Genomic DNA, 26942 nt, shown 5'->3' with positions numbered 1-26942 from the left:
TAATATACCTGAAATATTTTTTATTGTTAATCTGTTCCAAGTTGATTCGGGTAAATGGCTTTCAAATCTCCTTTTTTAATTGTGACAATTTAGAATATTTATATTGTAGTCATAATACTCAACCCTATTATAAGTAACTGAGGTAAATTGTGCCAAATTACTAGAAATATTTCTAGTGATATCTAATCTCTAAATTCTCATGTGAAAGTGAAGGTAAGTTTAGAGTGAAATCCTTAAACAATTCCCTCTTTTCACCATTTTTTTTTTTACTGACATATCATGTTATCACACTTTTTCTTTTTCTTGATGAGAAAAAATTGGTTGCTTTTTCTTGAAGGTTAGGTGTTGACCTTTAATGTAATTCAACATACATTTACTGAACACTTCTTATGTGCTCGTGCTATAAACACTGAATTTCAAATGAAGACCCAGCCTTCAGGAAATTATAGTATAGTTCAATGGCCAAGTTGGTTGGTAGTGTTTTCACAAATCCAAAATTTTCTTTGAAGTTAATGTACAAGATTTTCAAATTATTCTAACATAAATTTGCATTATACACATGGAAACAGAAGGTGGCCAATAAACATCTGCTTATAAATTATTTGTGTGAATCTTTCATATGTAAAGTCGAGTAACAGAAGATTTGAAGAGACAGTAAAATTTAGGAATTTGCAGACAGAGCTCTTTGGAAAAAATAATTCAGTCCAGTCCTTTAAGATAAAAATAATATAAAATCTCTATAGAAAAGTTTTATTTTTGATATAATGGGGGACCTTGAACTGCATATATTCTTTGACAAATACCCAGGGTATTAATTGTGGTAATCTTAGGAAGTTTGTTTACAAAATTACCTCATTTGGAAATTAGAGGTAGAGTGGGAAATAGTTTGTCTATCTAGACTATGCACTGTTCTCACTGAACACAAGTAGAAAGAATGAAATGACTCTGAGCCTTCCAGGCTAATGTAACCAATAATACCAAGAGTGTATTTTTCAATGTCAGAAATATATAGCATTTTCTTTGCAAAATATCACCTTCAAAAGGACTACTACATTTTGAGAATATCTTGGGAAAATTATTAGAGTGCTTTTCACTTGTAATGTTGAAGCTTTGCTAAACTTGAAAAAAAAAATGAAGATGAAAATTTGGAAATAAGCTCAGCTCACAATTCTCCTTTATCATTTTCTTCCATCAAATGTTATATACATCACTACTGCTAGATGTGGAAGCTCCATTCTTGCAGAATTTTAAATTGCTGAAAAATTAGAATGTTTAATTCTATTCCATATTATAAGTTGAGAGAATAGATGATACAGATCTCTAAATATTTTGACATCTGTGAGATATTTAGATTGATTAATGTGCCTAATACTTTATATTAAATAACTTCATGGATACAATTAAATTGATTTGCCCTTTAGATAACCAGAAGGGAGCAGTTATTACTGAACACAAGTCTAGAATCTGAAAATACTATTTTAAATGGGAAAATCTTAAATATAATATAGATATGAATATATATGTGCTTTTTAAAAAATTTATTTTAATTGGAAGATAACTGCTTTACAGTGTTGTGATGGCTTTTGCCATGCAACAGTGTGAATCAGCCATAAGTATACATATGTTCCCCCTTCTTGAATATCCCTCTCATTTCCCACCCCATCCAATCCCTCTAGGTTGTCACAGAGCGCCAGGTTGAGCTGGCTGTGTTTTATAGCAACTTCCCATTAGCTATCTGTTTTACTTATGGTAATACATATATTTCAGTGCTACTATCTCAATTCATCCCAGTGGCATGGGTCAGAAATAGAAAAACAAATATTGTGTATTAATGCATATATATGGAAATCTAGAAAAATGGTACTGATGAACTTACAGGGCAGGATTAAAGATACAGATATATAGAGAACAGACTTGTGGACACAGTGGGGGAAGGAGAGGATGGAACGTATCTATTCTTTTATATGCTTTTTTAATTTTCAGCACTATTCTGTAAGCTTGGTATGAACTTATTCTGGCTTTGACATTTGTGATTTTTACATCACTGAGAGAGTTGGCTAATTCTTTAATGCCATTTTCTTATTTAAGATAAGGTAATCTTTTGTTTCTGATCCATTGCCTCTGAACTCTGCTGGCAAGCATATAAATCAGATCACTAACCATACATAATTTATTTCCATAGGTTACAAAATGTGCAGTCTATAATACAAATATGTTTCAAACAGTATATCTGCATATCTTAAATTTAATAAATTTAAAGGTTTACAGAATAGACTGATATTTCTTTTTGTGAGTTTTACTTTTTGTCTCATCAATTGAATATAATATATATCTTGCAAACCAGATTTATTCATTATTACTCACATGTATGACTTCTAAGATGTATAAACCTACTTACTTTATTTTAGCAGTATATTCTTTGACTATCTTAATTTTTTTTAATTTCCTTTAAAATTGAGGGCAATTTCCTTAATAAAGCATCCTTGTTTCATTTCCTCCAGAGATACCTAGTTATATCTAACATTAAAAAATAAATCCTTTCATGAGAACATTCCATTGAGAGCTTTTTGTAAGGTGAGAGATATACTGTGTTGTTGGGCATTATATGAAATGTGCAGTTCAGTTCAGTTCAGTCACTCAGTCGTGTCTGACTCTTTGCGACCCCGTGAATCACAGCACAACAGGCCTCCCTGTCCATCACCAACTCCCGGAGCTTACTCAAACTCATGCCCATCGAGTCGGTGATGCCATCCAGCTGTCTCATCCTCTGTGGTCCCTTTCTCCTCCTGCCCCCAATCCCTCCCAGCATCAGGGTCTTTTCCAATGAGTCAACTCTTTGCATGAGGTGGCCCAAGTACTGGAGTTTCAACTTCAACATCCGTCCTTCCAATGAACACCCAGGACTGATCTCCTTTAGGATGGACTAGTTGGATCTCCTTGCAGTCCAAGGGACTCTCAAGAGTCTTCTCCAACACCACAGTTCAAAAGCATCCATTTTTTGGCGCTCAGCTTTCTTCACAGTCCAACTCTCATATCCACACATGACCACTAAAAAAACCATAGCCTTGACCAGACGGACCTTTGTTGGCAAAGTAATGTCTCTGCTTTTTAATATGCTGTCTAGGTTGGTCATAACTTTCCTTCCAAGGAAGGATTTTTCCTTCCAAGTAAGCATCTTTTAATTTCATGGCTGCAATCAATGTCTGCAGTGATTTTAGAGCCCCCCAAAATAAAGTCTGATACTGCTTCCACTGTTTCCCTATCTATTTGCCGTAAAGTGATGGGGCCAGAATTTATGATCTTAGTTTTCTGAATGTTAAGCTTTAAGGCAACGTTTTCACTCTTCTCTTTCACTTTCATCAAGAGGCTTTTTCATTCCTTTTCACTTTCTTTCATAAGGATGGTGTCATTTGCATATCTGAGGTTATTGTTATTTCTCCCTGCAATTTTGATTCCAGCTTGTGCTTCTTCCAGCCCAGTGTTTCCCATGACGTACTCTGCATATAAGTTAAATAAGCAGGGTGACAGTATTCAGCCTTGAGCTACTCCTTTTCCTATTTGGAACCAGTCTGTTGGTATGAAATGTTAGGTAATGTGAAATGATGTGACCTTTCTGTGTCATTTACTCTGTTATATCATGTGGGTATCAATATAACATAATCACTGAAAAGTCTCCTCAGTCACAGTTTATGTGGATTATAAACAGGAAAGAAGTATACTTCTACCCTTAAATTTTTACATTCCTTTATAAGTTCATTTTTAAAAATATGCTGACATCAAATCCTGTTTATTTTGAAACCTCTGTGCAATTGAAAATGTCAACATAAAAACATGTTATGTAAGTGTATTATAGAATATAGCCTGCCTTTTTATTTCTGAGATGTTCATATCTATTGTTCTGCTTTTGTTTTGTGTATGTTGTCTTTACGTGTTTCCTGCTCGTAAAAAGTAATAATTTTGTTACTTGGTCTGTCAGCATTATGTGAAAACCAGTTCAGTACTGAGCAATGGATGGCTCATTGTTAATAGTAATAAAACTGACTTTAATATTAGATCCCCAAGTACTTTCTTCTAGTAAAACAGAGAAAATCAAAGACTACAACCCATAGTCAGGTCTGTCTGATATATAGACTTCCAAGTATTTTCCCAGCTGCTCTCAGGTGTTTATAATCATTTTGGGGAATTTGGAAATTTATAAAATTTATAACTCATATGATTTCTACAGAGACTTCTAAATAATTAAGTGCTAATTCAAAGATTTTGTTAGAGAAAAGCTTTAAGTTTGTAGATATTGAGGATTATTATAATATTATAACTATTATATAATTATATATAATTATAGATTATAGTAGTATATGAGTATTACATAATATAATTATAAAATTATTATAATAGTAATATTATAATTATTATTATATAATGCATGGTAATTGTTATAGATTATTATAATAATCTTCAAGATCTACAAATTTAAAGTTTTCACTATCAGAATTTTGAATTAGCACTTAACTATTTAGAAGTCTTTGATAGAAATCGTATGAGTTAGTAGGAGAAGTGAATTTGATCTCTGTGTTGGGAAGACCCCTGGAGGCAGGCATGGCAACCCACTTCAGTATTCTTGCCTGGAGAATCCCATGGACAGAGGAGCCTGGCGGGCCACAGTCCATAGGGTCACAAAGCATTGGGCATGACTGAAACGAGTTAGCATGCACATAGCTGATTTACAATGTTGTGTTATTTTCTGCTATGCTGTAAAGTGAATCAGTTATGTTGTTGTTGTTTAGTCACTAAGTCATGTCTGACTCCTTTCCGATCCCATGGACTGTAGCCCACCAGGCTTCTCTGTCCATGGGATAGCCCAGGCAAGAATACTGGAGTGGGTTGCCATGCCCTCCTCCAGGGGATCTTTCAGACCCAGGGATCAAACCCATGTCTCTTGATTGTCTTTCTTCACCCAGTTAGAGATTGGATTGGAAAAAGCAAGTCCAACTGGCTGCAGGATCTGTGGTGTTTTCCTTCAGTAATCTTATTTTCAGTTCCTTCTACTTTTCCATTTACTGAAAAGTTCCCAGATCCACTTGTATCTTTGTATTTCTATTTAAAAATATACTTGATATTTAACACTGTTCTAGAAGTTCTGGTTAAAGAAATAAAATGTGAAAGTGAAGCACGTTTTTTTTTTTTTTAATTTTATTTTCAAAGAAGAAATACATTAAATCTAGGAAAGTTAAAGAATTAAGAACACTTAGAATTAATGAGACAGCGAGAAACTGGACATAAGATAGATATACACAATTCACTAGAAGTAACCAGTAGAAGAGTGAGAGCAAAATAGCACACTCTTCAAAATATAAAATAAAGTGAGGTCTTATTCTAAAGAGAAATGTGAAGGATCTGTGGGGAAAGCTGTGTAACTTCATTAAAAGATGTCAAAGATGACAGAGGTAACCACATCAGGCTAATACTTTTCTTAACTATTCTAATTGACTTGTGATTCTGTTGTACCTGTTAACTATTTTTAACCATTGTCTGGACTGTTTTCTTTCCAAATGAGTGTAATACAATTCTAATCAGAACTTTAGAAAACTATTTTTCATAAAATTGACAGTATGTTGGAAATAAACAGGTGGAAATAACTAAAACTTTTCAAAAAATATAATAATGAGGCTGGACCTTCAAATTAGGTATGAACTTAGAAATGCAGAGAGATCGATCATTAAAATAATGTCATAGGTATACACATGAAAATAGATGTAATCGGTAAAATAAAGTGGACATTCTACTATATATTGGAGCATAAGGTTTGATAAAGCAGATAATTCCTTAAGAAACTGGAGAGCAGTATGGAACTTCCTCAAGAAACTAAAAATAGAACTACTGAATGATCCAGCAATTCTATTTCTGTGTATTTATCCAAAGAAAACAGAACCACTAATGTGAAAAGTTACATTCCCCTTTATGTTTATTGAAGCATTATTTACAAGATATGGGCAAGATATGGAAGCAACCTAATTGTCTATCCCATAGATGAATAGATAAAAATATGTTGTATGTATGTATGTACTTCTGTACACACACACATATACACCTATACATATAATGTAATATTTTTCTGCAATAAAAAGAATGAAATCTTGTCATTTGCAATACCATAGGTAGACCTGGAGAATATTACACTAAGTGAAATAAGTCTGAGAATAACAAATACCATATGAGTTCCCTTCTATGTGGAATCTTAAAAAACAAAGCAAAGAAACAAAACAAAACTGAAATGGGCTAGTAGAGAACCAACTGGCAGTTGCCAAACAGGAGGGAGTGAGGGAATGGACAAAACAGGTGAAGAGGATTAAGATTTATACATCCCAGTCTATGCACACAGGCCAACATGCTTTCTTGTTTTTCTTTTCCAAAAGACAAACCCAAATAAAGGTATGGGAAATATAATTGGTATAAACAGTATCTTAGAGGAGATACTTTCATAATTAATGTTTCATTTAAATGAAAATTTGTTTCTGTGTGTGTGCACATGTGAGAACCATTTTTTTTGTATGAATATCTCTTACATGAACTCATAAGCTACTTGTATCCCACAATTTAACCTTTTTTTGTAAAAGTGAAGCCAATAGTCCATTTAATTGAGGATATTTAAGTCGAATGCTGTTTATTTGAAATTTGATTGTACAACAAAATTATAGATGCAAATATTTATGATTTTAAACAGATGACTATACTCAAATTTATAAATTCATATGTCATCTTTCAAGCTGATAGAAGGGGAAACAGATACAATATGCTTAAACTTGTTGTACTATCGTATTTATTTGGTAAACATTTATTATTTAGACATATTCATAGAAATATATCATGAAAATGGTAGTTCTGTGATATTAATTCAGTGACTTTTCCTAATTCAAAGGAGATCATAGAACACTATACCATAAATAATCAATTTTAAAACACATCCTGTTTTTAAAAATAGATTTAAAGAACAACTTTTGGGAAAAAATTCAGTATTTTTATTGTAGCTACGCAATTGTGTATATGTGTCAAAATATTAGTACATAAAATTGGTGCCTGAGAAAGGGTGACTTTTATCAATAATTACACTTCAGTAAACCTGACTTTAGGAAAGCAAAAAATAATTTTGAGAGATTTTGGCTTGTTAATTAGTAACATTAAAATCTAGTATGTATATTTCTGTGATTAGAAGCATAAAGTTGAAACAAAGTGAATCTATTCTCCCAAAGAAAATGACAGAAAGTCATTTTAAATTATTTGAGAAGATTATTCTCCTTATAACTAGAGGAATTAAACCTCAAGTTGCCTGCCCCCCCAGATTTTCTTGTGTCCCACTGTAATAACTTCCCCCTTAACTCTGGTCCTCAGCAACCAGTTACAGCATCTGTATAGTCTTTCCTTTGTTCAGAATGTCATATAAAAAATCATACACTATGCAGGCCTATAGTATGTGGCATGTATATTCTTTCAGTTACAGTGCTTTTGAGATTCATCTGTTTTGTTTTATGTATCAACATTTCATTCCTTTTTATAGGTGATTAGTAGATTATTGTATGAATGTACCAAATTTATTGATTTGCCACTTTTCACTTTTTGTGATTATGAAAGAAGATGCCATGAGCATTTGTGTGCAAGTCTTTTTATGGCCATATATTTCACTTCTCTTAGGTGAATGACTAAGAGTGAAATTACTGAATGAATGTGTACTTAATTTTATAAGAAATTGCTGCACTGTTTTCCAAAGTGTCTCTGCCACACTGCATTCTATCAGCAATATGTAAAAGTTCCAGTTGCTCCTTAACCCTTCCAAACCTGAAATTTTTGGCCTTTGAAATGACAATTATTTTAATATGGTGTGTCAGTTAAGTGAGATGTTCTAATTAACTGCTTTCCTAAGTGGATGACAGTGAAAGTGACGATTGCTCAGTTGTGTCCCACTCTTTGTGACCCCATGGACTGTAGTCTATGGAATTCTCCAGACCAGAATACTGGAGTGAGTAGCCATTCCCTTCTCCAAGGGGTCTCCCCAACCCGTGGATCAGACCCAGGTCTCCTGCATTGCAGGTGGATTATTTACCAGCTGAGTCACAAGGGAAGCCCTTCTAAATGGACAGTGGTATCTCATTTTAGTTTGCCTATTCTTAAGGATTAATGATGTTGAGCATTTTTTATGTTCTTCTTTTATTTCTGTATCTCCACCTCAGTGAAGTAATCTGAAACTTTTCACCTAATTTTTTTAACTTTGAAGAAAGTATTTTTAATATAAATAAAAATTCTCTCTTGGTTGTGGAATTATGGATATTGTTTCAGGTGGAATAAACTAGGTTTTGCTACAGTAGTAAATAACTTCACTGCTTCAAGGGTTTTAAACAGGAAAGTTTTATGCTTTGGCATGCAAGTTCTGTGGCTGGTTCTAGATAAGTCTTCTAGATGACTGTCCTCCATTGTTTACATGGCCATATCAGCATGATATAGTAGTATGATCATCTTTCAGGGTTCTAGGGAGGTGGAGATTTGAATGCTGGAAATTAAAAGCTTTTCATTTATTTATTTGACATATAGTTGCTTTACACTGTTGTGTTAGATTCTGTTGTATTAAGTAAATTAGCTGTATGTATACATATATACTCTCCCTTTTGGTTACACATGGTAGTGAGTTGTGAATTTTCTCAATATTGCAGATAAGTTTCTTTTTAAATACTTGCATTAGAAATCTTTTCTCTCAGTTAATGGTTTGTCATTAATTTTCATAGTGGTATGTTATCATGATCAGACATTTTAAAATTTGAAATCTACTTAACTTATTTTAGTGATTCATGCTTTTTCTCTCTTATCTGAGAAATCTTTAACTAACCCTAAGTCACATGGATTTTCTCCGTGTGTTCTAGAAGTTTTAATATTTTAGCTTTTGCAATCATAACTGTAATCCATTTTGAGTTAATATTTGTGTATGGTATGTATTATGAGTTGAGATAATTTTCTTTTCTTTTTTGTATTTTTTACATTAAGCTGTCCAGTTGTTACAGCAACTGGACAGCATTCATTGAATGCTACATTCATTGAATGCTACATTCATTGAATGTTACAGCATTCATTGAAAAGATATTCTTTCTTTATTCTGTTGCCTCAGTCCCTTTGTTGAAAATCAAGTGGTTATATATTTGTGGATTAATTTCTGGACTGTCTGATCCATTTATCTGTGTGTGTATCGTATTAACAAAAACACACACTTTTATTACTGTAGCTTGATAGTCTGAGGTCAGCTAGCATACAATTCAATTCTTTTTAAAAATTATGTTGGTTTTTCTATTTACTGTATATTTCCACATGAATTTTAGAATTACCTTACTAATTTCTGCAAAATATTTCCTGAGATTTTCACAATATTATGCTGAATTTATAGGTCAGTTTGGGGAAAATTTACATTATACCTGTGTTGTATCTTGCCATAAATAACATGGCATATCTATTTATTTTAAATTAATATGATTTCTCTTATCTTTGCACTGAAGTTTGAAGTATGTCAAACTGGCATATATTTTGTTAAATTTATCCCTATTTCAGTTATTGTTCATGATATTGTTAGTGGTACTTTATTAAAATTTCAGTTTTCAATATCTCATTGCTAAGATACAGAAATACAATTGATTTTTGTTCATTTTCTGCCCTGTGATTTTAATAGGCTCATTTATGGTATCTGCTAATATTTTGTAGATTTATAGATTTTCTATGTAGAATATCATGTCCTTTGAAAACAGAGATAACTTTATTTCTTTCTTTACATCAGTATCTCTTTTATTTACTTTTCTTGCTTTATTGAACTGGCAAGAACTTCAAATTCATTGTTGAATAGGAAAGATGAGAGTGAACATCCTTAATTTTTTCTTTAAGTAAAGCGTTCAGTCATTCACTTATAAGAGTAATATCAGAAAAAAAAAAAGAGTAATATCAGAATTGTCTTTTCATAGACGTCTTTTATCAAATTGAATAAACTCTTTTGTTAGTTTCCTGAGACTTTTTAAAACAATAAATAAATTTTATTTTATCAAGTGTTTTTTTCTGTTGAGTGGTCAGATATTATATGTTTTTAGTTTGTTAATATAGTGAAATGCATTGATTTGTTTTTGAAAGGTGAAATAACCTTGTATTCCACTTGACCATGATGCATTATATTTGTTATATAGTGTTGGATTAAATTTGCTAATACCTTGATAGAGCTTTTACATCTGTTTCATAGAGGATACTTTTGGTACCATTATTGTCCCATAATTTAAATGGGAATCCCAAGTTTTTGTTTGCAGAGCTGAAGGATGGAATCCAGAAACAGGCACTCATGGTTGCAAGTGAATAAGATTTGTTAGAGAGGAGAAAATTGCAAAACTATCAGCATAGACACTGAGAGGGCTAAAGAATTCCCCCGAAGGCAAGGATTACAGTAGTTTTATATCTTTACCAGTATTAATCTGTACATTTTTGGTCCACTCTTGGCCTTAAAATACATCACTTGTAACCAGTCAGTTTAAAGGTCAAGATGCTTAGGGTAACATTTTTATGGCTTAATCCTCAGATTAAGTCACCAGCTTTTTCATACCCCCTGGCCATTTTACAATGGACCAGATGTATGGGCTAAAGATTAATGATCACCAGTTGTTTTTCCCTCAGGCATATGAAACAGAAGTTGATTACTGCCCTTCCCTATTTGTGTGCTGATAATTTTTCAAACCTGACCTGCCTCTTGAGAAACCTGTATGCATGCCAGAAAGCAGCAGTTAGAACTGGACATGGAACAGACTGGTTCCAAATAGAAAAAAGAGTACATCAAGACTGTATATTGTCACCCTGCTTATTTAACTTATATGCAGAGAACATCTTGAGAAACGCTGGGCTGGATGAACCATAAGCTGGAGTCAAGATTGCCGGGAGAAATATCAATAACCTCAGCTATGCAGATGACACCATCCTATGGCAGAAAGTGAAGAAGAACTAAAAAACTTCTTGATGAAAGTGAAAGAGGAGAGTGGAAAGTTGGCTTAAAGTTCAACATTCAGAAAACGAAGATGACGGCATCCGGTCTCATCACTTTATGTCAAATAGATGGGGAAACAGTGGAAACAGTGGATGACTTTATTTTTGGGGGCTCCAAAATTACTGCAGATGGTGATTGAAGCCATGAAATTAAAAGATGCTTACTCCTTGGAAGGAAAGTTATGTCCAATCTAGACAGCATATTAAAAGCAGAGACATTACTTTGTAAACAAAGTTCTGTCTAGTAAAGACTATGCTTATTCCAGTAGTCATGTATGGATGCGAGAGTTGGACTGTGAAGAAAACTGAGTGCAGAAGAATTGATGCATTTGAATTGTGGTATTGGAGAAGACTCTTGAGAGTTTCTTGGAGTGCAAGGAGATCCAACCAATTCATCCTAAAGATCAGTCCTGGGTGTTCATTGGAAGGACTGATGTTGAAGCTGAAACTCCAATTCTTTGGCCACCTCGTGCGAAGAGTTGGCTCATTGGAAGAGACCCTGATCCTGGGAGGGATTGGGGACAGGAGGAGAAGGGCACGACAGAGGATGAGATGGCTGGATGGCATCACCAACTCGATGGACATGAGTTTGAGTAAACGCCGGGAGTTGGTGATGGACAGGGAGGCCTGGTGTGCTGCAGTTCATGGGGTCGCAAAGAGTCAGACATGATTGAGCGACTGAACTGAACTGAACTGAATTTATCAGATCAAGGACACATTCCAGGAATTTGGAAGAGGGTATAGCTTTAGGCTAATGGAGTTCTACACCAATTTCTACCTTGTAATGTTATTGGACATCTTTGTTATAGGAGCAATGGTAGCTTTATAATATTAACTGGTATGCACTTTCTTTTTTTTGTTGTTGTTTTCTGAAAAAGTTTGTGTATAACAGATATTATTTTTTATTTAAACGTTTGGTAGAATTCAGTGTAACTGGGCTTCTAAGGTGGCACTAGTTAGTGGTAAAGAACCCGCCTCCCAATTCAGAAAACATGAGATACCAGTTTGGTCCCTGAGTCAGAAGATCCCTTGGAGTAGGACATGGCAACCCACTCCAGTATTCTTGCCTGGACACTCCCATGGATAGAGGAGCCTGACGGGCCACACTCCATAGGGTCTCAAAGAGTTGGACACAACTGAAGCGACTTAGCATGAATATATTTGGGCCTGCAATTCTACTTTTACTGTGAACTTTATTTCTAGAAAAGAATGACTGTGCATGTAATCTATTTCTTGTTGTTTTGTGGAAAGTTTTTGCTTCTATCTCAATTTCAAAGGATTTGTTACCAGAGTAACCCTCTTGTTACATACAAACAAAAATTATCAATATACTACCATTAAAAGAAAAGAGGAATAGAAATAGAGGAGGCTACCTTACAAATTGGGTTCTGATCAACATTAAGACTTAAACAGTGTTGGCTAATCCCATGGCACAGCATATCAGGAGTCCCTGTTGGGAAAAGGTCCCAGACAGCATGTTCCTTCCATTGGTGAGATTTCAAAACTTGCTTTCAGTTCCTGCTTATTTCCAGGAAGCAAACTGATACACTTGTCAATCTGTGAGCAAACTGAAGCTCTGGTTTCTGTTAATGCTGTTTGTTTTGTCTTGAAAAATGGACTGTTGCTAAGCTTGCGGGCATGGCTGGTCAGACCTTCTCCAGGGGCTCAACAATCTCAAGTTTCATCCTCTCTTTTATCTATAATCTGTGCTGCCACAGACTTGCACTCAGCAGCACTCAGTCGGTCAGGTCAGGACATTTACGGTCAGGACAGTGTCCAGGCAGGTTAGAAGGAAGTCAGGGGACTGCTCTGCTCTGTCTCTGAAGCCTAAACAAGACTACCTATTTAATTTCCCAGCACTTGTAGAATTAGGTTTTGCAGTATATACCTTACAAGGAGTTTTCCATTTCACCTAATTTTTCAAATTAGCTGGAATAAGGATTTTGATTATAATATTGCATTAAGATTATTGAAATATCTGTATTGTCTTTGATGGTAAATCCTTATTTAGTTTTGTAATTTGTATTCTCTTTCTTTGATTAGTCTACTAGGATCTTTATCAATTTTACTGATCTTTTCAAAGAACAAGGTTTTAGTTTTATTGATTTTTCTCTATTGTTTTTCTGTTTTTTTTTAAATTTTTTTTATTTTATTATTTTTTTTTCAGTGGGTTTTGTCATACATTGATATGAATCAGCCATAGAGTTACACGTATTCCCCCATCTGTTTTTAATTTTTGCTTTCTGCTCTTATTTTCACTATCCCTTACCTTTCCGCTTGAAGTGGGTTTGGCTTGCTTTCCCCTCCTAATTTCTTAAAACTTAGATTATTGACTTGAAACCTCATTATTTTCAGCTCAGTAACATAATACTGTAAAATTTTCTCTACTTGTTGTAAATACTCAGGTTATTGACTTAGTTCAGTTCAAAGATTTTAGATTCAATTTTGCTTTCTCCTTCACATTTGAGTTGTTTGGAAATAAGCCATTTAATATTCAAATATTTGATCAGTTTCTTGATAGTTTTTGTTATTTATTTTTAATAATTTTCTGAATATATTGACTGTGCTGAATCTTCGTTGCTGCACAGGCTTTTCTCTAGTTGTGGTGAATGGGAGATGCTCTTTAGTTGTGGTGCATGGGCTTCTCATGATGGTGGCTTCTTGTTGTAGAGCACAGGCTCTAGGGTTCACTGGCTTCAGAAGTTGAAATGCGAGGTCTCAGTGGTTGTGCTTTCTGGGCTCTAGAGCACAGGCTTAAGAGTTGTGGCACATGGCAGGTAGGATCTTCCCTGACCAGGGACTGAACCCATGCCTCCTGCATTGGCAGGCAGATTCTTCACCACTGACCACCAGGCAAGACCCTGTTGTTTATTTTTAGTTTAATTCATTTTGGTCAGAAAACATACTTCATAAGATTCCAGTTATTTTTAAACTGTTGAGATTGGTTTTATGTCCCAGAATAGGATCTTTTTGTTTGTGTCCACTAAAAAAATAAATGTTGCTGCGTAATATATTTTATAAATGTCATATAGGAAAATTTTTTGAGAGTTGCCTAGATCTTGAATATCTTTATTGATTCTCTATATACTTTATTTTATCACTAACTAAGAGAAGATTGTTAAAGACTAACTATATTTATGGCCTATGTATTATTTTGTTTGTTTCAAATTTTGCTTCATGTAAAATACATGAATAATACTAGAAAATATTTAGTCTTATTTATTAGATGTATTCATTTATCACTACCTAATATTCTGCATTTTCTCCAGTAATATTCCTTTCTTTGAGATCTATTTATATTAGTGTGACCATACCCTAATTTTTATGATTAATGTTTGCATGGTATATTTTCTGTTCTTTTACTTTTAATTCATTAGATGTTTTTAATAGACTTGTTGAGTGTGGTTCGCATATGTTAGAATTAACTCATTTTAATTGTAAATTCAGAATTCTGTAATTATTACAATAATCTAATTTTAGAACTTTTTCATTACTCCAATAAGAGAACTCATACACAGCGGCCATCCATCACTACTCATCTTAACCATCATTAATAGCAGTCCTAGACAACCACCAATCTAATTTCAGGCTCTTAAGTTTTGCGTATCCTGGATATTTCCTATAAACAGAATCACTCAATATGTGGTCTTTTGTGACTGGTATCTTTCATTGAGCATAATTTTTCCATCTTCATATGTGTCATAGCATTTATCAGTACTTCATTTTTATTGCCAAATAACATTCAGTTGTTTGGAAGTACCACATTTTGTTTGTCCATTCATCAGTTGATAAACAATTGAATTTTGGGAGCCTTTTGCAGGAATAATGCTATTTTAAGTTTGTGAATAATTGTGATCAATATTTAAGATTTCTATTTTTTTTTTATTTTGAGGCATTGTAGATTTACATTCAGCTGTAAGAATTAATACAGAAACATTTACATACTCTTCATTCAGTTTCCTGAAATTGTAACAGCTTGCATAACTGGAATCCAATGTAACAACAGGAAATAATCATTGAGACATTCCATTGAACTTATTCAGATTTCACAAATTTTGCATGCATTCATTATAAGTGTCTGTGCATGTATTTAGTTGCATGCAGTTTACCACAAGTATAGATTCTTGTGACCATCACCACAGTCAAGATAGAAAAAAAATTCCATCAAAAAAATCCCTCGAACCACACTTTTATAGCCATAGTTATGTGCTGTCACACCCCCCCACACAGTATCACCAAACCTGGCAACTACTACCATGTTTTTCATCTGTATAATATTGCCATTTCAAGAATGTTCTATAGGTGAAAATGTACAACATTAACCTCTTTGAGATTTCTTTTTTTCCTCACTTACAATTTTTGCTTTCACACATAATTGAGAGTCATACAAGTTGTTTTGTGCATCAATAATTTGTATTTGTATTGCTGAGTAGTTTGAACATTCCTGGCATTTCCTTTCTTCGGGATTGGAATTAAAACTGACCTTTTCTAGTCCTGTGGCCACTGCTGAGTTTTCCAAATATGCTGACATATTGAGTGGAGCACTTTCACAGCATCATCTTTTAGGATTTGAAATAGCTCAACTGGAATTCCATCACCTCCACTAGCTAAAGAGATGGGAATACCAGACCACCTGACCTGCCTCCTGAGAAATCTGTATGTAGGTCAAGAAGCAACAGTTAGAACTGTATATAGAACAGTTAGAACTGTACATAGACTGGTTCCAAATTGGGAAAGGAGTATGTCAAGGCTGTATATTGTCAACCTGCTTATTTCACTTATATGCAGAGTATATCATGCAAAATGCCAGCCTGGATGAAGAAAGAGCTGGAATCAAGATTATCAGGAGAAATATCAATAACTTCAGATATGCAGATGACATCACCATTATGGCAGAAAACGAAGAACTAAAGAGCCTCTTGATGAAAGTGAAAGAGGAGAGTGAAAAAGTTGGCTTAAAAGTCAACATTCAGAAAATGAAGATCATGGCATCTGGTCCCATCACTTCATGGCAAATAAATGGGGAAACAATGGAAACAGTGAGAGACTTTGTTTTCCTGGACTCCAAAATCACTGCAGATGGTGACTGCAGTCATGAAATTAAAAGACGCTTCTTGAAAGACAAACTATGATCATCCTAGCTGGGTATTAAAAAGCAGAGACATTATTTTGCCAATAAAGGTCTATCTAGTCAAAGCTATGGTTTTTCCACTAGTCATGTACAGATGTGTGAAAGAGAGAGAGAGAGAAAGTGTGTGTGTGTGTGTGCATGTGTGTTTGTGTGTGTGTTAGTTGCTCTGTTGTGTCCGACTCTTTGCGACCCCATGGATTGTAGTCCTCCAGGATCCTCTGTCCATGGGATTCTCCAGGCAAGAGTATTGGAGTGGGTTGCCATTTCCTTCTCCATACAACTGCCTCTGTGTGTGTGTGTGTGTGTGTGTGTGTGTGTGTGTGTGTGTGTGTGTGTTAGTCACTGTCATGTCTGATTCTTTGTGACCCCATGGGTTGTAGCCTGCCAGCCTCCTTTGTCTATGGAATTGTCCTGGCAAGAGTATTGGAGTGGGTTGCCATTTCCTACCAATGTGAGTGTTGGACCATAAAGAAAGCTGAGCACCGAAGAATTGATGCTTTTGAACTGTGGTGTTGGAGTAAACTCCTGAGAGTCTCTTGGACTGCATGGAGATCCAACCAGTCCATCCTGAAGGAAATCACTCCTGAATATTCATTGCAAGGACTGATGCTGAAGCTGAAACTCCTATACTTTGGCCACCTGATGCGAAGAGCTGACTCATTGGAAAAGATCTTGATGCTGAGAAAGATTGAAGGCGGGAGGAGAAGGGGACAACAGAGGATGAGATGGTTGGATGGCATCACCATCTCAATGGACATGAGTTTGAGTAAGCTCCGGAAGTTGGTGATGGACAGGGAAGCCTGGCATGCTTCAGTCCAATGGGTCACAAAGAGTCGGACATGACTGAGCGATTGGACTGAACTGAACTGTACTAATTGCTGAGTAGGTTTCCATGATATGGATGTGCTACAATTTATTGAATATTTCATCTGTTGTGAAGAATTTGGGTTTTCTCAAACTGGTTTTGAAGATTATTTTATAGGTTTTTATATGACTAAAGCTTCTCATATCTCTGGCATAATGCTCAAGAGTACAATTACAGGTTGTATGGTAAGTACAATTTTAGTTTTCTAAGAGGCTATAGTACTCTTTTCCAGAGTGGCTATACATTATACATTTCCAGCAGCAGTATATGGGTGGTCCAGTTTCTCTATAACCTTGTATTTGGTGGAATCACTCTTTTTAAAGTATTGTAACAGGTATCTCATTGTATCTTACTGTGAATTTCATTTGCATATTCTCATGGTTAATATTGTGGAATATAGATTTGTATACTTATTTTCCAATTTATACCCTCTTCAGTATAATGTCTATTTGTATCTTTTGCTCATTTGCTGTTTTTTTCATTTTTTGCCTTTTTTTTACTGGTTGAGGTTAGGAAGTCTTTATGTTTTCTCTATACAAATACTTTGTATACAAATACTATGTGGTTTGGTTCAGTTTAGTCACTCAGTCATGTCTGATACTTTGCAACCCCATGAACCACAGCATGCCAGCCCTCCCTGTCCATCACCACTCTTGGAGTTCACCCAAACTCATGCTCATTGAGTCATTGATGCCATCCAACCATCTCATCCTCTATTGTCCCCTTCTCCTCCTGCCGTCAATCTTTTCCAGCATCAGGGTCTTTTCAATGAGTCAGCTCTTTGCATCAGGTGGCCAGAGTACTGGAGTTTCAGCTTCACCATCAGTCCTTCCAGTGAACACCCAGGACTGACCTCCTTTAGGATGGACTTGTTGGATCTCCTTGCAGTCCAAGGGACTCCCAAGAGTCTTCTCCAACACCACAGTTCAAAAGCATCAATTCTTTGGTGCTCAGCTTTCTTTATAGTCCAACTCTCACATCCATACATAACTATTGGAAAAACCATAGCCTTGTCTAGACAGACCTTTGTTGACAAAGTAATGTCTCTGCTTTTTAATATGCTGTCTGGGTTGGACATAACTGTCCTTCCAAGGAGTAAGCGTCTGTTAATTTCATGGCTGCAGTCATCATCTGCAGTGATTTCGGAGCCCCCCAAAATAAAGTCTGACACTGTTTCCATTGTTTCCCCATCTATTTGCCATGAAGTGGTGGGACCAGATGCCATGATCTTAGTTTTCTGAATGTTGAGCTTTAAGCCAACCTTTTCACTCTCATCTTTCCCTTTTGTCAAGAGGCTCTTTAGCTCTTCACTTTCTGTCCTAAGGGTGGTGTGGTATGCATATATTATTTTCCATATTATACCTTGTCTTTTTATCTTTTTATTCAGTGTCTTCTTCCTCACAAAAGTATTTAATTTTGATGAATCCTACTTTATAAATTTTTTTTCTTCTGAATCATGGTTTTGAATTAAAGTCAAAAACTTTTCATTTAGCCTACATACCCAGAATTTACTTTTTTATGTTTTTCAAAGTGTTTTATAATACTTTCATGTTTCACATGTAAGTCTATCATGAAGCTTGGGCTAATGTTTTTGCATAAAGTAAAGTGTGAAACTTTTTATCAAGGTTCATTTTTTGCTTATCATTTTCCATTTGCTTCAGCATCACTTGGTGAAAAGGCTATGGCTTATTTGCACTTCATTCTTCTTTTTCAAATTTGTTTTAAATTTTCTGGATCTATACCTTTTCATATACATTTATAGTTGCCTTGTCAATATCTGTGAAAACAATTTGTTGAGATTTCAACATGAATTGTATTAAATACACGTTTAATAGTTTTGGGGATCATTTTGTGGAGAATTGACTTCTTTATTATGCTAAGTCTCCAATGAAGGAATGTGGTATGTCGACCCATATATTTATGTCTTTGATTTCTTTCATTGCATTTTGTAATTTTTTTGAGACAAACCCTGTAAGCTATGTACTGGAATTATACCTCAGAATTTAATTTTATTTCAAATAATTTTAAATTGCATTGTGCTTTTTAAACTATTTCAATTTCCACATGTTCATTGTTACTGTTTAGAAATGTGAATGATTTATGTTCATCTTGTATCCAGTGACTTGTCTGAATGTGTTTATTTATTCTAGAAATCATTTTATATATTGGTTGAGATTTTCTACATAGATAATCTTGTCATCTTCAAATAGGACAGTTACTTTCTTTCCAATATGTTTCTTTTATTTATTTTCTAAGCTTTATTGCATTCTCTAGAACATGAGTGAGAGTGATGTGTCATGTTGCTAATATTAATGAAAGTCATCCAATGGTTCAACATTAAATGTGATGTTAATTGTATTTTAGGTTTTTGGTATATGATCTCTATCAAGTTGAGGATATTCCCTCTGTTCCTAATTTGCTAAGAGCTTTTACCGTAAATGTGTGCTGGATTTTGTCAAATGCTTTTTCTGTGTCCACTGATTTGATTATTTTAATGTTCTTCTATAGCCTGTTGAGATGGTGGATTACACTGATTTTTCAAATGTTGAACTAACCTTAAATAACTCTTAATAAATCTCACTGGATCATGATATATAATTCTCTTCTAGTTTTCTGGATTTGATATGCTAATATTTTATTGAGAATTTTGCATCTAAGTTCATGAGATAAGTTGGTTTGTAGATTTTGTTTTTGATTTTGTATTTTTGTTTTTGTACTGACTTAATCTAGCTTTATTATCAGGGTAATACTAGCCTTACAAGATGAGTTGAAAAGTGTTCCCTCCTCTTATATTTTCTGGAAAAGAATGAGCAAAATTATTGCAGTTCTTTATATGTTTAGTAAAATTCTCTGTTAAAGAATCTGGAATTTTTTTGCCAGGTTGCTGCAGTCCGTGGGGTTGCAAAGAGTTGGACATGACTGAGCAACTGAACTGACTGACTGAAATTACAAGTTTAATTTTGACTTGGTGGTAGTACTATTCAGCTATTCTATTTATCTTTGTTAAAACTTGGTAGTTGAATATACACACACACACATTATATCTAAAGTATAAACCTGGATTTCTCTGAAGCATGTGTTTAGATAAAAATGACACTATTCAGCAGCAACTAATTTTTATAAGATAACATATATCTGAAAGATAGATCATAGAATGGGGGATAAGTGGTAAAACAGAGTGTGGGTGCAGATAAGGATATATAAGTAGGGTGTATGGCTAAAGGGGGAAAGAGAACACTTTGTGTGGCTACTTCTCTTACATGTCTTGCAAATTCTTTATTGCATCTGGCTTCTGAGAAATTGGACTATATAACATAATACTTAGCTTCTTAATGCTCTTGTTAAAACCATATAGGATTGTATGTCTCTGTAGGCCAGTGACTTTCAAACATCTAACCAAGAGCAGAGTCAGAAATCTATGAAAAAAGTACAGTCTGATCAGTGTCACTATCTGTACATCACACACACAGAGTATTCATGACTTGAATAGACTGAAATATTAGTGCTTTCGATGCCATCCATAAATGAATTAATTTTGTTGTTAAGATAGTATTTCTACTTATACTGCAGAACATAATAGAAAGCTTATTAGTTTTTCATTTTGACTGTGTTTAGAGATGCTGGTTTTTCTTGGGACTGTGGAATACATTCCTAAGCAGACATAAATAACATCAGTGGTTTCTGAAAGGGTTCATTAAGCTAATTCCACTGCATATTATTTGACTTTAAGGCAAAGTGTGGAAAGAGAAGAGTCTTTGTTGAAATACATTTAAAGAATTCTTTGTTAAAACATATTTTTTAAAAACTATGAGAGAAGGATACAGTTACAAAAGAATAACTCAAAATCCTTTTGACTAGTGTACCTTCCCTCATCCCCAAAAGCATTTTCGGTGGCTAGTTTCTATAGCACACATGTTGATAAATTTTGTAAAAAGGGATTACTTTGTTTAATTAGCATCATTTATTATCTATAGTTTGAAATGTGCTTGTGGATTCACCGATAAATCCAGTGTGGCTCATTTTCCAAATTCTTATAATTTGTGGAATATATATAAGAAGATGAAATCAGTATTAAGTGCCAAAGGAAGAGTTTAACAGAGGAATAACCTTCAGCTAAGAAAACTGAAGAACTCTAAAGGAAATATAACTTTAGACGGACCTTAAATAAAGAAAAGAATGAAAGCATTTGATAATGGTATGAGATGAAATTATTGACAATTTATATTAAAAATATGAATGAATGCTTAGATATAGAAAGACAGGGCATGTACCAAGTTTATATTCATTTATTGTCTCGATAAACAATTTCAGTGTATACATACTTTTCATCAGTCATTGTGCTTAGCACTATGGACTTAATGACCTACTTTCAATGAAAATGTAAAATGATTCTGAGGGTAGAAAACTTGCTATTACACAAAATAATAAATGATGTGATAAGAATATTCATAGGTGCTCTGTGACGGCAGAGAAGGAGAATGGGCATTTATATTAACCTTGAAACTTTAAGGCTGGCTTCACAAAGTAAGAAAATGTTAAAAACATGGTACTTATTTCAGTCTTAAAGAGTAGTATGTGAAAAGACCCTGAGTTAAGATGAAATAATGAATTTTCAAAATTAATTAGAGCTCAATATAAAACAATTAACCTGATAACACAATCTTGGAGAACTAGGAAGCATGAGGAGTGAATTTTATCTCAGTCCCAGAGAAAGAAGAGGGTCAGAAGAGGTAAAAGAAGGAGAGCAGGGACGAAGTGAGAGAGCGAGCAAGAAAGAGCAAGCAGTAAAATTAGGAGGAAGTGGGAGAATTCTGGTGTCAGGCAGGTGATGATTTGAAAAATCATGGGTTTAGATTTGACTGTGTCTATAGGTACTGTGTCTATAAACTTCCCTGGTGGCTCAGACGGTAAAGCGTCTGCCTACAGTGCTTCCCTGGTGGCTCAGAGATTAAAGCACCTGTCTTCAATGCAGGAGACCTGGGTTCAATCCCTGGGTCGGGAAGATTCCCTGGAGAATAAAATGGCAACCCACTCCATGGAGAATTTCATGGACAGAGGAGCCTGGTGGGGTACAGTCCATGGGGTCACAAAGAGTTGGACACTCACTCACTCACAATGTGGGAGAACCAGGTTCGATCCCTGGATGGCAAAGATCCTCTGGAGAAGGAAATGGCAACCCACTCCAGTACCCTTGCCTGGAAAATCCCATGGGAGGAGCATGGTAGGCTACAGTCCATGGGGTCGCAAAGAGTCGACACGACTGAGCGACTTTACTTACTTACTATAGGTACTAAAGATGAGAGAAAACAGATCAGACCACCAAAGATGACATCTGTTGTTGGAAATGCTAATTTGGAGAAAGTTGAGAACCAGAGATCCACCGAGGACAGCAATGAGGATCTGAGAAGAGAGTTATAAACCAAAGGAATAAACTCAGAATAGTTCTAGGGTCTTTAAAAAAAAATGGTAAAGACTTCTGGTTCTTTTAGTTTTCTTACACTTAATTGAGTTTTAAAACAATCTTGTAAGGTTATAATCATATTTTTAAGGTAGTATCTATAAAAATAAAACATTGCATTTAATTTAATGCCAACTTATGATTTAGTTATTTCTCTAGAAAATTGTATAAATAAAAGCAGTTTTAGTAAAGATTAATTATGGCAGATCACACCGTATTATTGTCAGTATCCTATATTGAATATGCAGTAAATTTGATGCTATTATTAATTTACTGTGCTCATTCAAATTTATTAATTACTCCAATGACATGTCTTAAATTCTTTTTGGGAATAAATAACTATTGTAGGTTACAAGTTTATGACATTTAGTGTTATTGTTATTGATATAATACTCCTAAAATCCAAGTTAATAACTACACTTTCACAACATAAAATCATGAATATGGCTGTTTAAAGTGTAAAATGCAGAAGATAACATACAAATTGAAACGTTATTGCTAGAAATTCATCATGTTGCTCTTTTTTTTTTTTTTTTGGTATATCTTTTGCCACCCTCTGAAATTATCTTACTCATTTGTTTATGTTATCCTCTTTGTAAGACCACAGATCTTGTTGGTGGTGTTTACAATTATATTTCCAACCCTTGACATCAGTGTTTGTCACATAGTAAATGCTCAGTAAATAATGAGTATACTTATTCTCTTTCAGTACCAAGACGTGATTCTCACTGACTTTATACTAAAATGAATCCACATGGGCCTACCTTCATGTGACCATAGTAGCTTCATATAGGGATAACAATGAGTTATATTTAAGAAATATCTCCGTTAGTATTTAAGAAATTATTTATCATGGTTAGTTAATTTAATGTAATCTTTCTAGTTGGCACATAATCTCAGACCTCCATTTCTCAGACCTCCTGATAACATGTGAAATATATTGCACATATATGGAAATTCATTTACTAGATTGCTCCATAAGTCATGAAGTCATATTGTATAGATCATGTTTAAATAGTGAGCAATACTAAGAGCAATTTGGAAACTCCATGTGACTCCCTTATGAAGCTAAATAGTTTTCTTCTCTGGTGGCAAGTGGGTCATTGGTTCACTTGATTTCTAGTTCTAGTTCAGTGTCATGGTTTGTCTACTGTTATGTTTCATGAGAATAAACACTGATCTGTTAGGAATATCTGTTTGGTTCCACCTCTGTTAAATTGTCATTCTTTGCTTGACCTCATGCACATTTTGCTTCTAGATAATTCTGCTCTAACATCTTCAGTTCTGTCTTTCTCAATTCCTGAACCTGAATTCTGTTTATAAGCTGTAGTTCCATAGTAGCTATTACTTGCCTTTTTACTCCATTCTATTGCTGGAATTATCTTTGATGTTGCTGAGAAAGGTGGAAAGTTTAACATTTTTATTGTCTGTATCATCTTCTTTCCTCACACACTTTTCTTGATGTCCTTGTTGAGTTGCTTCTCATTTGTTGGATTTTCTAAAGGTCATTGTGCATACTGCATACTTTAGTCTTTTACAGCCATCCATGTATTATATTCTCTTTATATTTAGAAATGTGCAGCCTATCAAAAATAATTTAAACTTTCCCTAATGGATGTTTATGCTCATTGAATTAGGGAATTGAAGAGCATAAAATTATAAATCAAAACTTGGCATAATATGTACTGAAAATATAATTGTACCAAATCCAAATATTTTTCATTGAAATTTGTTTAAACCAAGCCACCCAAAAAGCAAAAAAATTAAATATAACCTGGATACTGCACTTTCTGAAAGAAATGAAGTAAATTTTTAAAAGCATGTATTTTACATATATTTGTTTACTCTGTTCAGATGCAGTTAAAAAAAAAAACAAAAAAAACAAACAGCCGTCTCTACTTATGAACAGTCATGCTAAGAAAAGAAGAAATAAGACACTGATTCAGTTCAGTTCAGTTGCTCAGCCGTATCCAACTCTTTTGTGACCCCATGGTCTGCAGCACACCAGAATCCTTGCCCTTCACCAACTCCCGAAGCTTGCTCACACTCATGTCTATCAAATCGGTGATGCCATCCAACCATCTCATCCTCTGTTGTCCCCTTCTCCTGCCTTCAGTCTTTCACAACATCATGATCTTTTCCAATGAGTCGGTTCTTCACATAAGGTGGCCAAAATATTGGAGCTCCAACTTTAGCATCAGTCCTTCTAATGAATATTCAGTACCGATTTCCTTTAGGACTGACTGGTTGGATCTCCATGCAGTCCAAAGGACTCTTAAGAGTCTTCTCCAACACCACATTTCAAAAGCATCAATTCTTTGGAGCTCAGCTTTCTTTATGGTCCAACTCTCACATCCATACATGACTCCTGGAAAAACCATAGCTTTGGCTAGATGGACCTTTGTTGGCAAAGTAATGTCTCTGCTTTTTAATATACTGTCTGAGTTGGTTATAGCTTTTCTTCTAAGGAGCAAGTGTCTTTTAATTTCATGACTGTAGTGACCATCTGCAGTGATTTTGGAGCCCAAGAAAATAGAATTTCTCACTGTTTCCATTGTTTTCCCATGTGTTTGCTATGAAGTGATGGGACCGGATGCCATGATCTTATTTTTCTGAACATTGAGTTTTAAGCCAGCCTTTTCACTCTCCTCTTTTACTTAACTCAAACAGCTCTTTAGTTCCTTTTCACTTTCTGCCATAAGGTTGGTTGTCATCTGCATATCTGAGGTTATTGCTGTTTCTCCTGGCAGTCTTCATTCTAGCCTGTGTTTCATCCAGCCCGACATTTCACATGATGTACTCTATATAGGAGTTAAATAAACTGGGTGACAATATACAGCCTTGATATACTCCTTTCCCTGTTTGGAACCAGTGTGTTGTTCAATGTCCAGTTCTAATTGGCTTCTTGACCTACTACATACAGATTTCTCAGGAGGCAGGTAAGGTGGTCGGGTATTCCCATCTCTTTTAAGAATTTTCCACATTTGTTACGATCCACACAGTCAAAGGCTTTAGCATAGTTAATGAAGCAGATTTTTTTTGGAATTCTCTTGCTTTTTCTATGTTCCAACGGATATTGGCAATTTGATTTCTGGTTCCTCTGACTTTTCCAAATCTAACTTGAACATCTGGAAGTTCTCAGTTCACATACTATTGAAGCATGGCTTGGAGAATTTTGAGCATATTTTGCTAGTGTGTTTTTTTGAGTGCAACTGTGCAGTAGTTTGAACAATCTTTGGCATTGCGTTTCTTTGGGATTGAAATGAAAAATGACCTTTTTCAATCCTATGGCCACTGCTGAATTTTCCAAATATGCTAGCATATTGAGTGCAGCACTTTCACAGCATCATGTTTTAGGATTTGAAATTGCTCATATGGAATTCCATCACCTCCACTAGCTTTGTTCATAGTGATACTTCTAAGGCCCACTTAACCTCACACTCCAGGATGTCTGGCTCTAGATGAGTAATCACACCATTTTGATTATCTGGGATCATTAAGATATTTTTTGTATAGTTTTTTTGTGTATTCTTGCTACCTCTTCTTAATGTATTCTACTTCTGTTAGGTCTGTACCATTTCTGTACAGTTAGGTCCATACTGTTTCTGTATCAGTTTAATACAATGATAGGGGTAAGTTAAAGAAAATTCATTCCAAAGCTGGTGGAGAAATCAGAAACATATGTGATAGAACCCACCTTGTTCATCTTAGAATCCGTGAAAATTGGATTTCACAATAATGTTGCCAAGCCCATTGTATACATTCTTGGGCACAGTGATACAATAAGTGTGAATTCATAATATTTGTTCTTTGGCAGGTGGTTATCCACTAAAAGTGATGGCTAGCTCCCAAGCATCCTAGGAAAGTGAGTTTAGGGGAATAAAAGGGAAGGATGTAGGATAAAATGTTTTTGCTTAGCTGTCTACACTTCACTACTGATAACATGTGCAAGGATGGATATTCTGATCTCCCCCTACCTGTATCTGAGAATGAATTGCTGCCAAGCATTGAGAGAAGAGTTGTAATCTCCTGCCCCAACACACACACGCGCGCGCATGCACACACACACACACAGACACACACACAGGCCCCCGAGTGGTCTATTTGTCTTCCTATGAAGAAAGGAAGAAAAGTATAGGCTTTGAAGATTGGGAAAGATATGTCATATATTGGTATTAGGAAACCTTTTCTAGAATTCTGTTTCACAATATAATAGTCTTTTGAGGGCATTTTACCTTGGCTTTATAACACACATCTATTATTTAAATAGTTAGGTTTATAGGGTGGTATTTTTTGTTGAATTAAATCAGGAAAAACTGCTTTACTGGAAATCTTCAAAAGATTATAGAGCAAGAAAGTTATTTCATCTGTTAATCATGACCAATATCTGGGGCATAGTTTTAAATATTTGCTTTAAGGAGATTATGCAATAATCTTTGTGACTA

The 26942-nt window shown here is 34.7% G+C and overlaps 1 protein-coding gene across 3 annotated transcripts in view; it reads left to right on the top strand.

Annotated features, from left to right (window-relative positions):
• CSMD3 (CUB and Sushi multiple domains 3) overlaps positions 1 to 26942 on the top strand; it is a 1308014-nt gene that overhangs the window by 451338 nt on the left and 829734 nt on the right. The window lies entirely within an intron of this gene.

The sequence above is a fragment of the Muntiacus reevesi genome, chromosome 12 (assembly GCF_963930625.1).
Source record: "Muntiacus reevesi chromosome 12, mMunRee1.1, whole genome shotgun sequence".
NCBI classification, from domain to species: domain Eukaryota; kingdom Metazoa; phylum Chordata; class Mammalia; order Artiodactyla; family Cervidae; genus Muntiacus; species Muntiacus reevesi.
Note: the sequence above shows the minus strand (reverse complement) of the source record. Positions and strands in the feature narration are given on the sequence as shown.